The sequence below is a fragment of the Ambystoma mexicanum genome, chromosome 5q, assembly GCF_040938575.1.
Source record: "Ambystoma mexicanum isolate Mex_15411 chromosome 5q, UKY_AmexF1_1, whole genome shotgun sequence".
Lineage (NCBI taxonomy): Eukaryota > Metazoa > Chordata > Amphibia > Caudata > Ambystomatidae > Ambystoma > Ambystoma mexicanum.
Window position 1 is genome coordinate 790,298,978 of NC_090933.1, and position 12,729 is coordinate 790,311,706.

Consider the following 12,729-nt stretch of genomic DNA (forward strand, 5'->3'; position numbering starts at 1 on the left):
TGTTAAGGCAAGTCCATGGGTTCAAAGGCTGGTTGAAATTGAAAGTCACAAACTTTAGTTATGAGCACAACTTAGTGTATTTGTCCACCAAAGAGTAACAGTGCTCACTTCCTCCAATATAGAATGGAACGCATAACCACGCCTCAATATATTATGGTTTATCCTAGTTGTCAGATCTTTAGGCAATACCTCTTACTGAAGATTAATATCTGCGATGCTTTGGAGAATAAAGGAGCGAGGATGGGTATAGCGCGACTTCAGCGAATGTGCCACTTACGCTTATACAGGGAAAACCAACTGGAATCATTGGAACACCTTTTAGTACATTGTGCTAGTCTATCCTCCATTAGGACAATTTTATTTTAAATCCTATAATAACCAATATGATTCTAATGTTGTGTCTTTGATATGGTCCAAATTTATGGAGGATGATGTTTTTTTTCTTCATTTCTTTATTGATTTTCCATAACAGTTACAATATGAACTACCGTAACCATATCCAGAAAGAGCGCCCCCACCCATCAAACCCTCCGCCCCTTATCAGGCTCTTGGTACTGCATACATGGTATTACATATACTGGTACACATACTGGTCTATTCACCATTAGTTCATCGAATATTGTTACATTCAGACAACTGTCGAGGCTGTCATTCCATCACTGTCCAGGTTGGCTAAGGTCACAGCTCAGAGGGAAGTGTTGGTTCATGGGGAACCCCCAAAATATTTTATGTCCCACGGACATCACAACAGTCTTGGCACCTGTGGTATACCTTCCTCCTTCCGGGCTAGGTCCCATTTATTACGGGGTTTCCCCCTTGTCAGTATGTTTTGTTTCAGGTCTGAATGGTATTGCTGTAAGGGGGCCAGTAATCAATCAGTCGACTGCTGGTTGGGAGTGCTGATGCATACTGAGTTTCTCTTTGTTCGCATGTATTCATACTAGCTATTTCATAGAACCAGGTGCATTGCATTTCCCCCATGTCCTAGTCACCAGGTGCCTTGCCGTCACTGATGCCATCTCCGACATCCTTCTCTGAGTACAGGGTTCCTCCCCAATCAATATCAAGGGCCATAGTTCTGGGGTATAGTTCCACCTTGTCAGCAACATTGCAGGCTATCTCAATCCTCCCCCAAAAAGGTCTGATACGTGAACATGACCAGGCCACATGATAGAAGTCAGCTAGGTTCTCATTACATCTAATACATTAAGGGGATCTCTCCGGGAAGAATCTGCTCAACCTGGCTGTGAAATAATAGGCTTGATGCAAGAATGTGTAATGTATCAACCTGAACCTACTATTTAGTAATGGGTTACGTGTCTGCATGCAGATAAGTTTCCAGTGTTCTTCATTTATTTCTATCCTCAAGGCTCCCTCGCAGTCATTTCTATATATCTGCCCCACTCATGACCTTCCCTCCTCTGATCATCTTGTAGATGGTTGACACCAGTTTCCTAGAGGATAGGGGATTGAGTACATATTGAAGTGTAGGATGGGGGGGGCGCTTGGAGGAACGCGGGCTATTTAGATCTCAAAATCTCCCTCATCCTGCAGCACAGGAGCATGGTCACAGCAGTCCATTCCCCCTGGGTGTTTAGGGACTCCTATTGTATAAACTGCTCTTCTTTCAAGACCTGGACCCGCAATTTCTGAAAGTGGATTGTGAAGGTTCTCACGTGTGAAAGTGGGATCCCATTGATTTTGTATATCGGGAAATCAGGGGAGTAGCAGGTCTCAGCACCGGTCGGCCGACCGATCTGTTCCCAGGCCCTGCATGTCACTGACAGAGGCTGGACCTCAGTCCGTGGTACTATTTCCCGGGTGCTCCAGAGTGCCCCCAGTAGATGACTCAGGCACATCACCACCCTCGCAAGAAGAGAGTGGCAGAAGTCAGGGGAGGGAGAGCTCCATCCCATCGCATACTGGACTTGTGCCACAAGGAAATACAGGTCTAGGTCCGGATATTCCTGGCCGCCCCGGTCGAAGTACAATGTGAAGGTGTTGTAGGGTATTCTGGCCTGTCTACCAGCCCAAGCTAGCCGTATCATCAAGCTTTTAGCTGGAGTCCAGAAGTGCATAGGGGCCAGATGGGTACATTATTGAAAATGTAAAGTAGTTTGGGCAGAATAACCATTTTAGCTAATGCAATGCGTGCCGCCTGAGAGATGGGCAGGAGAATCCATGAGCCTACCTTGTGCTCCCTTAACTCCAGCATTTTGACATAGTTTCCCTTATAGTGATCTCCCACCAATGTGGTCAGAAGGAGCCCCAAGTATCTTATGCCCTGAGGACACCAGCGGAAGTACCCCACTTTGTCCGCTTGTTGCACGTCTGGGGTCATTGTTAGCACCTGCGTTTTGTTCCAATTAATTCTCAACCTTGAGAGCTCACTGAATCTGCATATCTCTTGCATCAATGGGGGGAGTTTGTCCCAGGGGTGTTTAACATAGAGCAATATGCTGTCCGCATATAATGAGACGACAGTGAGGTGCGAATGTATTTGTATGCCTCAGTGTGCATGAAGTTCTCGAATGTGACAAGCTAGCGGTTCCATTGCGAGAGCAAATAGGATCGCCCAGAGCGGGCACCATTGACGTGTGCCCCGCGTTGGATAAATGTATTCTGAGTTTACTCCGTTCATATAAACCGCTGCCCTGGGTGCAGTATACAGCATGCAGTCCCAGTATATGAATGTCAGGCCGAACCCAGAGCGACGAAGGACCTCGAAGAAAAAATGCCACTGGACGGCGTCAAATGCCATTTCCGCGTCCAGTGCTGCCACTGCAATAGGGACCCCTGTGTCTACATAATGCATGAGTGTAAACAGGCGCCTCAGGTTATTTTGGGTCGACCGGTCTAGGCTGAAGCCCGCCTGATCCGGCATGACTACCGCAGACATATGTGGTAGGTGCCGGTCTGCCAGTATTTTACCAAGTACCAGGTATGATGTGAATTTTCAGGAATCTTTTTCTGGCTTAACAAGCACAGTTACCAATGCTGTTCTCGTAGAGTCTGAGAGGGTGCCCGTCGACAAGACGGTTTCGTACATATCACATAAACTTGGAAGCAGGTAATCTAAGTATGTTTTATAACATAGAGCAATATGCTGTCCGCATATAATGAGACGACAGTGAGGTGCAAATGTATTTGAATGCCTCAGTGTGCGTGAAGTTCTCGAATGTGACAAGCTAGCGGTTCCATTGCGAGAGCAAACAGGATCGCCCAGAGCGGGCACCATTGACGTGTGCCCCGCGTTGGATACATGTATTCTGAGTTTACTCCGTTCTTATAAACCGCTGCCCTGGGTGCAGTATACAGCATGCAGTCCCAGTATATGAATGTCAGACCGAACCCGGAGCGGCGAAGGCCCTCAAAGAAAAAATGCCACTGGACGGCGTCAAATGCCTTTTCCATGTCCAATGCTGCCACTGCAATAGGGACCCCTGTGTCTGCATAATGCATGAGTGTAAACAGGCGCCTCAGGTTATTTTGGGTCGACCGGTCTAGGCTGAAGCCCGCCTGATCCGGCATGACTAGCGCAGACATATGTGGTAGGTTCCGGTCCGCCAGTATTTTAGCAAGTACCAGGTATGATGTGAATTTTCAGGAATCTTTTTCTGGCTTAACAAGCACAGTTACCAATGCTGTTCTCGTAGAGTCTGAGAGGGTGCCCGTCGACAAGGCGGTTTCGTACATATCACATAAACTTGGAAGCAGGTAATCTAAGTATGTTTTATAAAATTCAGCCGTTATTCCATCAAGGCCTGGGGCCTTGCCATTAAGGAGGGAGAGTATTGCCTTGTGAATCTCTTCATCTGTTGTGGGAGCATTCAAAGCGCCCCCTTGGTTTGGGTCTAACCATCCCAGGCCTATCTCATCTAGGTATTCTAGGTATTGCATCATCATATTGTGCCCTACACTGGGGCGGGACATATATAGCTGTTCATAATACCCTCGAAAAACATTGTGATCCCATCTAGGTCTTTGTTGAGGTGTCCATTACTGTCCTCAACCTCCGTTATAGGCGTTATCTGGCACTCCCGTTTAATAGCCCTTGCTAGCGTTCTTCTGGGTGATTCTCCTCGCCATACTTTGTTGCTGCAATCGGAGCACCAAGAAACCTCTCCTCCCTGATTGCTAGTTGTGCCGTTCTTCTCTATGTGCTCTCAGGGCTTTGCACACTTCAACCATATCTAAGGCCCTCTATTCATTCTCTATGTCCTTAATGGTCCCTTCTAATGCCCTCATGGACCTACATATGGCTTTCAGCACCCCCCTTCTTTTGATATACAGCATCCTCGTACATACACTTTAAATGTCTCCCAGATCAACCATGGATCAGTTACCGAGCCCACATTGGTTAAGAAGTAGGTCTGTATGTCTTGGCCAATTTCCATATGGAACGCCCCATCGTCCAGAGCCATGAATTTGAATCGCCAGCGCAGTTGTCTAGCGGGACCTGTCGGTCCAGTTATGCGGGTCAGGACTGGTGAATGGCCCGAGAGGGTTTGGGGGAGTATATTAGTCTCCAACACAGATCTAGCCAATGTAGGAGTGGCCATAATGTAATCTATTCTTGACAAGCTGCCTTGAATGCTGGAGAAAAAGGTATACTCCTTATCATTGGGGTGCATTTCTCGCCACACCTCATACAGATTGTGATATTCAGAGATGGCAGACCATGCCTGGGCAGTGCATGGTAGGCATAATTGTGCTGTAGAGGACCTAGTTCTAATGTGAGAGTCATATTAAAATCACCTAGCCAGATAATATCATTACCCAGAAATTTGTTAATGTGATTGGGACATTGGTGGAAGAACTCGGGGGAGTCAGTGTTTGGTGGAAACATGTTTATCAACAGAAGTTTTAATCCAGAGATTTGCCCCGCTAATATGATGTGTCTCCCCTCCTCATCACCAATTTGCTCCGTTAACTTGAACTCCAAGGAGCCATGTATGTAGACCACCACTCCCCTGGAGTGCATGCTGTAAGAGGAGCAATACCTATGGATACCCCAACCCATTACTCTAGGGAGGGCCGTCTCTCGATCTAGGTGCATCTCCCGTAGTCACAGAATGTTGACATTGTGGTTCTTGCTGTAAATTGGTGTCAAACCAGTTTTTTTTCTGATTAGTGAATCCTTGTATATTCCATGACATTATAGACAATGTACTTCCCTATCTCTTGCCTAAGCTAGATGTCCCCATGAACAGATCAAGAGAGGGTACCTTACGTTATTGATCCTGCCTAACTGGATTGTGTAATAGATCACATATACTGTCTCACAATGGCACATGTCATAAATTAGGAGTCTCTCATGCGTATACCAACAAAACTTCCCCCTTAGTACCAGTGCCAACTAGCATTGGAAAACTTCCCTCATACCCAACCCCAATGCCCCTCCTCCCCACCGACACCAGAAACAAAAGCCTACCGGCTCCCTTAACTACCCCCTTCCAAAAACACCCCACATTAACATTTCTTAACAGTTCCGCAGTGACTGCGGATATCAGGGTGCCAAGGGTGGCTATTATGCTCCTAGCGGTGACGGCCACTATGCATTGTTCAGCAGGCCCGGCCAGCGCCCCTTGTGCCTACATTGTAAGCCACTGGGGTCACCATGAAGAGAGTCCCAACACAAAAGGATATATAGGTTTCATCAGGGCAAGTGTCGAGGAGATATCCCTGGGTCTGGGAGATTTATGGTGAAGCGTTCTGCCACCTCTGGCGATGTGAAGAAGGTTGCCGAGCTCTTGTGTTGTACCCTAAGTTTAGCCAGTTAAATCATTTAGTACTGTACTTCTTTTTTTGCGTTGTTCCTGAACCGACGGGTTGAAGTCTGGAAACAGCCAAATTGTGGAGAACTCCCATCGTAGGTCCTTCTCATCTCTGGCACAGCGTAACAAGATGTCCCTGTCGTGGTAGCTGACAATTCTAGCAATGATGGGACATTCCGGGGCCCCACGAGGGGTCTCACAGGCAGTGACCGGTGTGCCCGCTCTACCATGTACATGGGCATGATTGGGGGATACTCCAGGATCTCCACTAGCAGCTTCTACACAAATGTCTCCATATTATCGATCGGTGTGGACTCTGGAACTCCCAGAATCTGGATATTGTTCCACTTGGAGCGCTCCTGCAGGTCCTCATTCTTCGCCATCACCGACTTTCCGGATTGCTGTAGGTCGGTCACTTCCCTTTGTAGCGTAGCCACTTTGTCTTCCCCTTCTCCTATCCTTTGCTCTGCCTCTGTCATTCAACCACATAACCTGTCGATTTGCATGGCAGAGACATCGACCTTATATGTTAGCGCATCGATCTTTGCCCCTAGATTGTCGGTACTATTCTTCAGGGCTAATTCAAGTCTGGTTTAAGGTGTCACATCTACCTGGGCCAATGTTTGCTTCTGCTCTGGAGACAGGGCGGCCTGCGGCTGATCAGCCCATGCAAATTGATCAATTTTTGCATGTTTTTGGGGATTTACCATTATTTTGCCGCCCCGCAGCTCACTTCAGAGTAAGTCGCCATAAGAGGTGTGTGGTGTGCTGGAATCATGGATGTTCTAGGCCTCTGCTGTGTCTAAGGATATCATGGACTCATACAGTGGGGGCATTCCAGTGATGGCAGTCTATACCAGCCTGGGCTATGGCTGTGGGCATGGGGGTGTACTGAGCCCAGGTCCCGGCTCTTCCCCACTGCAGAGCGGGAGTGTGGTGTCAAGATCGAGTAGTGGATCTGCTGTGGCCCCGGCAGGCGTGGAGCACTTGTTATTGAAAGCAATGCCATCCTGAATACGGCTGTATGGAGCAGTGGAAGTTCAATCGCATCGCTGAATTTAACGCTCTATAGCAGCTCTTTATTTGAGGCTGCGGGTTATCATGCATTCTGTCTATGGTGCTGGGTTCTCGGTGCAACAGACCTTATCAGCCACAGGGTCCCCACAGTCTGCCATCTACTGTGTTCACCTTCTCCCTATCTGTTCTTTTAGTCATGCTGCACCGCCCTCAGCAGGTGTCATACGGGGCCCTTATCAGGAGATCCATGCGTTCCAATGAGGTTTAAGTTTTTGAAAGAGACAAGTGGGAGCTAGGACGGCACCTGGGGTACCACTATGTAATGGGGCCAGTCTGAGGTGCATTTTCAATATTAACTGAGGGCTGTGCAGTATTGTGATCGGGTGTTGCAAAGTCCCGGAAGCTGGATGCGTCATCCTGGGTGTGTAGTATGATTTAGGCACCTTGCAATAGCTATATACAGGTGGTGGGGGATATCATTTGTTCTGTTTACAGTGCAGAATCCCCAATGTAGCCATCTATTGCATGTCCAGTGCCTTCGCAGTGTGTTTCCCCCCCAGGGACCCGCATCCCCCCGTCAGTTCTCCTGGTCACGCTGAAGTGCCCCAATAGGTATCACTTGGGCCTCAATCCGAAGCTCTATGTGCTTCCTGTGTGATACTAGTCCTCAGTGATGCAAGCAGATGCCAAGCTGGCAACCCCATTACCATAAGGAGCTGATTGTGTACTAGACTCCTTTCCATGCAGGGAGTTCACCGGGTTTGAGAGCCGCGGGCAGTGCCGTCATGGCAAGATGTCACCGGGTGTTGGATATTGCAAGTGTAGTTCAGATATCTGGGTGCTGGGTGGCCGCTCCACTCTGCGTCTCTCTGGCACAGTCAGATTAGAGTCAGGAGAGTCACTTACGGCCAATCAACCCATCATTGCACAATGTGGCATCAGGGAGGGGCGGTCCTTCTGTGCCGGTGAAGGAGACCAGCAGTCCGCTCGTCCGTGAACCAGGATCTGGTAATGGGGGGTCTCACCTAAAAATTCCTGGTCTATGTGCCTGTCCCGCATGTGGTTGGGCATGGCGCCAGCCTCCCGCGCACCGCCGCTTCCTGGTTCCTCACTCCAAGCAGAGCAGGTCTCTCCAAGGTCGAGGGGCAGCCCGCTGCACAGCGGCTGTGCTGCTCTCAAGGATACAATGCCTCTCGTTCTCGCTGCTCTAATGGGAGTGGTGGTGTCACACTGTCCCCAGGTCTTCCCAGCACTCGCAGTGATCTGCCATCAAGAATCTTTGACACCCCGCAGGCTCCATCAAGGGCCGGCCCCCCTCACAGCAGGCCAGGCAGAGGCCAGGACAGAGGAGCTCCATGGCACCTCCTCGGAGATGGCACCCCGGGAGCTCACCCTGAGCTAACACTTTGCCAAGGAGATTCCCTGCGCCTTCATGAATATGCAGCACCAGCTCCAGGGGGTATCAATTTCCATTAACCACAGGATATTTTTGAGGATATCAGTGTCGTCGCAGGAGATTCTCAGGCGGAGGCCATCTGCTTAGCTGCGCAACAGCACCCCCCATGGAGGGTGATGAATTCAATTTTATATTTTTTATGGTAAAATGTTATTGGAAGTGTAAAGAAATTTTAGATAATTTATCATACGGTATGTTTTAATGCTATGACGATTTGACCACTAGATTGACTGGACTTGTCTAATATGCTTCTGTGTTATGATGTCTAAAATTAGGAGTTTTTTAGATGAATTCTGGCTAGTCTGTGATCAATTGTGTTAACTGTCTCTCTAATGTGTATTGTATTTTATTTTGTTATTATATATGTTGTCTTGTATATACAAAGACATAAGGCTGTGAGTATATTAAAGAAAATAAATAAAAATAAGTGTCACTTATTGGATTAACGTTGAGAGCATAGAGAATGTTGGTGGTAAAAACAAAGCCATCATTTATTCAGGAAGATATGGAAAAAGTGCCAAGTTTCATAAGTCCAGATGATGTGGGTCTATTGAAAGGAGAAGGAACAGTGAAAATTAAGCTTAAACCAGAAGCTATTTTGCCATGTGCAATACAATACCAATGTCCAGAGAAGAGGATGAGGGGATATTCAAAACTATATCTGCCCTAATGAAACAAGGCATTCTGGTACCATCAGATTCACTGTGCTACACAGCCATCTAACCTATCATAAAATCGAAGGAGGGGTTGTGGAGTTTCATCCAGGACCTTGACCCTTTAAACCATATAGTCAAAGCAGAGTTTCCTTTAGTTCCAAGCCCTGCAACAATATTATGCAATACCCCATCAACAGCCAGGTATTTTACTGTTGTCGGTTTGAAAAATTCAATTTCTCAATTCCCTTACACGAAGACTCACAGGATTCGACATCCTTTTCATATAGAACAATGCACCTGAAACATACTCGTTTGCCTCAGGGGTACTGTGAGTCCCCTTATAATAGAGTCCTTCAGATGGACTTAGGAAACGTTGAGCTCAAAAGTGTCATAATTCAATACGTGGATGGAATTTTAGTGTGCAGTGAGACAGGAGAAAGATGTAGAGAAGAATCTATCAAACTTATGACGATACTTGGAGAAAAAGGGTACAAAATAGACAAAGGAAAATTACAGTATTGTCAAGAAAAAGTTTTTTATATAGGACAGTTAATCTCACATGAAGGGGAAAAAAGTGACACCTGAAAGAACAGAAGCTGTTATGAGAACTGTTCAGCCAAACACGGTGCGACAAATGCAACAATGTGTAGGTCTATGAAATGAATTACTGCAGTGCTTTGGTCTTTGTCAATAGTACATATATTCAACCACTTTTAAGAGCACTCAAAGAAGCACAGCTGGCTAAAACTAAATTAATGTGGATGGGCGACATGACTGAAGGATTAAATGAATTAAAAAATGTGATTAGTACAGCTCCTGTATTAGGGATATGAAATTATAGTGAGGAATTTTACTTATATTCATATTCAAATGGAGAAGTCATGGAAGCAGTCCTTACACCAAAGACGATATTCGGACATGGCCATAAACCATTGGCTTATTACAATGGGATTCTAGACCCAGTTATGAAAGGACATTACCCTTTCAAGCAATCTTTGGCAGGCACTGTATTTGCCATAGAAAAGGCTTGAAGTATAACCATGGGGTGTTCCGTAACTCTGTAAAGCATACATTTTTTGCAATTTTAGAAAAACCCAAAAGTACGTTGACCGCTCAAAGAGCATCAGAGTCTGAAGTAATTATTTCAAACAATGCGATTAAACTTGTGAGATGTAGTATAGTGAATCCAGAAACATGAATAGCTAAACCAGTGGAAGAAGATGATGATGTGCATGATTGTGTTACATATGAATGTTATAATAATATTCCCCATGTTAGAGAGAATGCTCTAGGAAGAGGGGAAGTAGTCTTCATTGATGGCTCATCTTAAATAGATCAACAGACTGGGGTGAGTCATTCAGGATCAGCAGTAGTAAGGGTGACCCGAGAGGGCACCTTCAAAGTACTAATGAGCAGATGACTACCATCAACCTATTCAGCATAGGCTACAGAATTAGCCACACTTATTGATGCACTATGAAGCTTTGACGATGAGGAAGTGACGGTGTAATCTGACTCCACCTATGTTACATCAGCAGCAGGCCTGGCATGTTGGAAGAGGAGGGGCTTCCTCCGCGCAGACGGCACTCCAGTGCAACATGTGGGGCTATTAGACAAACTGATTGAAGCCTTTAGCTTTCCAGCAACCATAGCCATCGTGAAATGCACATTGCATTAAAAAAGAACAGACTTAATCTCTCGTGGGAACGATGCCACAGACTTAGAGGTTAAATGTGGCACATATTATTTAACCATGTATGAAGATGAATTAAAAAACAGTGACAGGGCGAAACACATTGGTTAAAGAAGGATTTAAGATGATGTCTATTCTACATTTAATTGAGATACAAGGACAAGCATCGCAAGAAGAAAAAGAGTTATGGAAAAAGCAGGGGTGTTCTTTATCCCCCACTGATGCAACTTGGCGACAGGACAGTACAGGAAAGCTGGTTATGCCTCTAGCATTGTTGAGATTGGAGCAGCTCCACTATCCCACGCACATGACTCGAGAGAGTCTAGCTGCTTGTATAGCAGAAGACTGTTTCTTACCAAACCTAAGTGAACATGTGGCGCAGTTCATTGTAAACTGTATTGTGTGACAGAAATGTACGGTGGTGCACACCCTGCAAATGGTGACAGGAAGGGTCCCCAGACCGAATGGTGCATTCCAACATTTGCACTTAGATTACGTTGGTATGTTGCAAACATGTAATGGCTATCAATACATGATAGTTGTAGTTTGTCCCTTTTCCAGATGGATTGAAGCAGGTTCATGGATGCATCCTGATGCTGCATGTGCTGCAAAGTTTTTTTGGGGTATTTCCAAGATGGGGTGTGTGCAAAGTTTTTCGATCCTATAACAGACCAAATTTTGTGAAAGAACTCTTTGAAACTATAGACTCACTTTTAGGCATTAAGCATAGGTTTACTTTGGTCCATCAACTGCAAGCCAACGGAAAATGTGAGGCATTAAATGGACTTTTAAAGTAAAGAATAGCAAAGCTTAAATTGACATTAAAGAAAGGATGGCTACATTGCCAACCTCTTGCATTATATGCACTAAGAAACCAACCAGGTTCAGATCATCATTTAACACCCCATAAGCTGGTGACTGGATGTTGAATGAGAACTCCTCTTACCCCAGCAACAAGGACAAATACAGATGCCCACAGTGTAGCAATGGCACTAGGCAATGCAATGCACGATTATTTAAACATTATGACTCAAAATATCTCTTTTAATTCTCAACAGATCAAGTGTCAACAGGAGGAGTCAAATGTAAACAAAGAAAACAGTTTGCCTATCAATTCAGAAAATGCATTAAATGCACTGCCAGTATTTATAGGAGATGAAATGTTAGTATGCAAATTTGTACGCCCCTGGAGTACCCCTCGATTTGAATGCCCACATGAGGTGGATGACATAAGCCCTAGTGTGGTGAAGTTGAAAGGAAGAAGGGTATGGATCATCCTACATGATATCAAACCTTATAAAGGTGACATAACATTGACCTCTCCTGCACCCCCCTCCCCCCCCATAGTGGAGCAAGTTATCCCTGTGAAGCAAATATCCACAGCGTATCAAGTACCCAGTGAAGCAAGAGAAGAGCAATGAAAAATAACCCAATGATCAATGGTCAAGAACTTGAACAAAGAAAGCACTTTTGGATTAGGATTGATTTATGGATTATTTCATCTGCAGTAGTCCTGGAACACTTTCCTTAGACAAAGATAGAAAAGCCTATGAAATAATTTAAAGAGGAAAGAATTATTTTAGCTTTTCTGTTGCTGAATTTAAGGTCCTTAATCAGTAACATGTCTTGCAAAGCAAGTTAATTTAGGCTGTTTTAATATCAATTGTCTAAAACAAGGAGTTACAACGGACATCATGGAGTTCAGATTGTGTACTCAAAACATTTTCTACAAAATTACACTTAAGAACTAAAAATGTGTTATAGGTGATGTCATACTATGTGACAAATAAGAAAAACCTATGAGGGATTGTGATTGGAATAAGCAGTACATCTAAATATACTTTGTATACTGGGACGGGTTGTGATAGGGCATCTACTGTCAGGTGGAAAACTTAAGCCTGCCACTATTGCAAGTTATCCTCAACACTTATTAAGTACACAGAATACTATTGGTTCTTAAACTATAAGGACCTTCGCTATGTGGCCCTCTACAATTGGTTAGCACGCTTGTGCCTAGTCTGGAACATTCGTCTCACTAGCAGCACGTAAGCTCATACCCAGGTGCCAGAAGGTGGACATGGCTTTTGCTTCCCACCCAATTAGCCCCACATCTCCCATTGCCCATGCCTT